Source organism: Gigantopelta aegis, chromosome 3 (genome assembly GCF_016097555.1).
Source record: "Gigantopelta aegis isolate Gae_Host chromosome 3, Gae_host_genome, whole genome shotgun sequence".
NCBI lineage: Eukaryota > Metazoa > Mollusca > Gastropoda > Neomphalida > Peltospiridae > Gigantopelta > Gigantopelta aegis.
The window spans coordinates 6,641,842-6,645,562 of NC_054701.1; the positions used below are offsets into that span (position 1 = coordinate 6,641,842).

Below are 3,721 nucleotides of genomic sequence, written 5' to 3' on the forward strand. Positions count from 1 at the left end.
AATTCTACTCATTAAATTTGGTCGCTAGATTAGATCGGGTGGTCAAAAAGAAATTAGATAAGATGGATGGTGGGGGGGGGGGGGGGGGTAGAGTTGAAAATGGGCAGTGAAAAAGTTAATAGAATAAAAAATTTTTAAAAAAAGAAGAAGTTACAAGCCAAAAATAAAAAGAATTGACTGATCGGTCGAATATTTATATAATTTGGAGCACTTTAGAAGGACAGTCCAAAAATAAATAAGAGAAAGAAGATAGGATCGGACTATTTAATAATATTAAAAAAAGAAAGTAATTTCGACATAAACTTTTGAACGAAGGTCTAAAAGTTTAAAGTCCGATCTATATGTCCACGTGAGTAGCCTCGTTAAGGCCGTTAGGGTGCACAGCTTGTAGGGACGAGATGGGTTGCATCCCGTCAAGAAAACCCCTAGATTGACAGTCAATAGACGTTGAAGGTGTAGTGCTGTGCTGAAATACAGATCTTGAGAAGCCGGATCCGTCTGAACGAGAGAGAGAGAATCAGACTAGGGTATAGTCCAGTCGTCATAGGTTGGTATAGTGGTGCGGACGGGCCCAACTCCGGATGATACGAGATGGTATCACAATAAAACAAAGTAAAGTCTAGAAAAGAGTAGTAGGGCCGACCCCGCTTCCTATTTCTTCTTAGAGTGGGGCGGTCAATCTCCCAGTGCTGCTAGGACAGGCTCGGACATGTAGAGACTAAACGCGAACAACCGTGGCGTTCTGCAGAATGGCCGTCATACGAGTCACGAAAAAAGAAAGTCAACATAGTCAGACGGAGAAATGACGTGGAGGCAAGGAATCTCTCTAAAAAAGAATCCAACCTGGTGGTGCAGACTGTCGACACGAGAAGCGTTCCAGCGTTCAATCGGTTCCAATGGCCGCATACATCCCAGTAGAAAACTTCACTTCGCTGATAAAAACAACAAAAGTGAAGGATCCTCAAGTCGAGCCGCGAAAGCACGTGCAGTGTGCACAAACACGTCTTACCGCGACGAGCTCCAGACTGGGAATGACCGAACATACGGGTACTTCGACCCCCTGGCCGCCATTGTTTATCACGTGATGCGGTGAAGCTTTTCCTTAGTTACCTATGGTTTGATAGTGAATTGAGGCAACTTTCGTCTATCATTTACTGCAGTCAACGGCCAAGATGCCTAAAACATTTTGTGCAGTTGGCTGCATAGATCATAAAATGATGTTAAAAAAACATATCGTTTTATAAATTTCGAAAAGAAGAGACCAGACGCCGCTTCTGGGTAGATGCACTAAAACGTGACAGTATTGCTGTCGACACTAACCGACGTTAATAACAACCAATATGGTTAAAGCATGTGAAATGATAAAAATTCCACATTATACTCTAAATAAAATACACAATTCCATCGTCTTCCATTAAAAAAGAAACTTATGCATCCAGTTCTTGAATACTCTTTTTATCATCAAATTTGTATGGTCTTCAATTTTCATTTAATCTCATTTTAGAGTTGTTTGGTCATTCTCTATACTTGTATTTATTTTGCCATACTTCGGCTACTACATCTTATTTATTTATTTATTTTTAAATTTTAAAATGAAAGTATATACCTTTAAATTACACACATATATATAATAATCATAAGTTCTTAGGTTTTTTTGCAAATGTGTCTGTAGCAGGCCTGCAGTACGAAAATATAGGTTGTTTTCTTCTACTCTCTTTATATATAAATATGCCCCCCCCCCCCCTCCTCCAAAGACTGTCCCTAATACTAGAGATTTTGCCCCCTCCCCCACTCCAGATATTGTTCAAACGGACGTATAATAGCCCAAATGTATAATGTGTTGAACAAAAAAGGCATACTTGCATCTCGGAAAACTAAAATAATGGACTAATGTGTTTAATATTTACTTTTATTACATACCCATTAAATCTTACTATATAAATACAGTCCTGAATACAAATGTCACAAGTCAAGGGTACTAAAATAAGAACCATATTATATTTTAGAACATTTATTGTAAATACTTGGGTAATTGAGAATATATTGTTGAACTGTGTGTCATAGCTTGCTAAGGCAAACTATATTTTTATACTGTAATCACTAGCAAAGGTGTTTGTAAAGAATTTGGGCTTGGGCTTACATTGGTGAACACTTTTGTTTGTGAGTGAAGGCATGCATAGTTGGGATATAGTTGGGAGATGTAATGAGTTGTGGGCAGTCACATAACGTTCTTGAGAGAGAAACTGTGTGTTAAGATATTGTGAAATATTTTATTCTGTATAACTCTGGGTTGATGACAACCGTAAGTAGATTTTGATTGTTTGTTGTATAACTGTGGTATACGATTGTGTATATGTGTTAGTAGTTGTATGTAACGTCATTGCAAAACAAAAGTATTAAGTAAATCTGATTTATGTAATATTTAAGACACTTGTGAAGTGCGGACATTATATTAAGAGAAAATTGTCTAATATCTGATATGGTAATATAAATATTACATGGTTTTGATTAGGGTATATTGTATTTCAGTGTATTTGTGTATTGGGTCCTGGTGATGACGAACGTAGATGATGTATTCTGGGAGTTGGCGAAGAGTGAGTCTGGTGAATGGCGGTGGTGATAATGGTGAACAGAGAAGATGATCAGTGAATGATCGTGACGACGGGGTCATTGATTTTGACGAACGGCGAGGGTGATCTGAGTGACCCTGACAAAGAGTGTGGATGATTCTGGTGAATTATGGTGGTGATAATGGTGAACAGAGAAGATGATCAGTGAATGATCGTGACGACGGTGTCAGTGATTTTGGCGAACGACGAAGGTGATCTGTGAATGATCCTGACAAAGAGTGTTGATGATTCGGGTGAATGATGGTGGTAATACTGGTGAATGGAGGAGATGATCAGTGAAGGATCGTGATGAGGGTACCAATGATTATGGTGAACGGAGATGATCAGTGAATGACCGTGACGAGGGGGTTAGTGATTCTGGTGAACGACAGGGGTATTAATGGTAAACGACAACGGTGATCAGTGAATGATCATTATGAGATGTGATGATTCTAGTGAATGATAATAATGATAATGGGGAATGGTGAAGATTATCAGTGAATGATCATGACAAGGGTGATGATGAGGGTGACTTCTGATGATGAATTGTGAAATGTGATGAATAGTGGAAGACAGACATTTTAGTATTATTTTGTGGTTAAAAGATTTTTACTCTATTTAATGTTGATTCATAGTTTAATTTACATGTGATATGTGTTACATGCGTGATAGTGCAATATGTATTGGTTGGGAGGGAAGTGTTATGTAAATAAATGTGTATGAATGATTCCTGAGTTGTCGTCTTGTTTCTTTTGGGATACCGACCCGTGACAACAAAAATGAAATACACTTTTCCGTATTCAACTCAACTGCCGGAACTATGCCGTATTCAACGCTACTACCCTTAGCGAAATGGTGCTTGGTTTAAATTGCCTATTAAAGCAGTTAACTGTTATGCATGTTTAAAATGCTATTTTATGGAACATTTGAACTGAAAACAGACGAAAACGGTGACGAATATTTACAATTTAATGAGCGCGATACCAAAACTAGAGACGGGAACACTACTCACCAATAAACTTTTAATGTACTATTAAGGTCGACGACAGACACTTTTTGGACCCTTGTTTTGGCTTCGTACACAATAAATAAAACATATCCAACGGTAATTT

General features: G+C 38.1%; 1 long non-coding RNA gene across 1 annotated transcript; it reads left to right on the forward strand.

Moving 5' to 3' along the window:
* The first annotated feature begins 1,974 nt into the window (after nt 1-1,974).
* On the forward strand, nt 1,975-3,336 carry LOC121391636. Its single transcript, XR_005960372.1, has 2 exons — nt 1,975-2,302; nt 2,530-3,336. It is a non-coding gene; the product is annotated as an uncharacterized LOC121391636 (long non-coding RNA).
* The last annotated feature ends 385 nt before the right edge of the window (nt 3,337-3,721 follow it).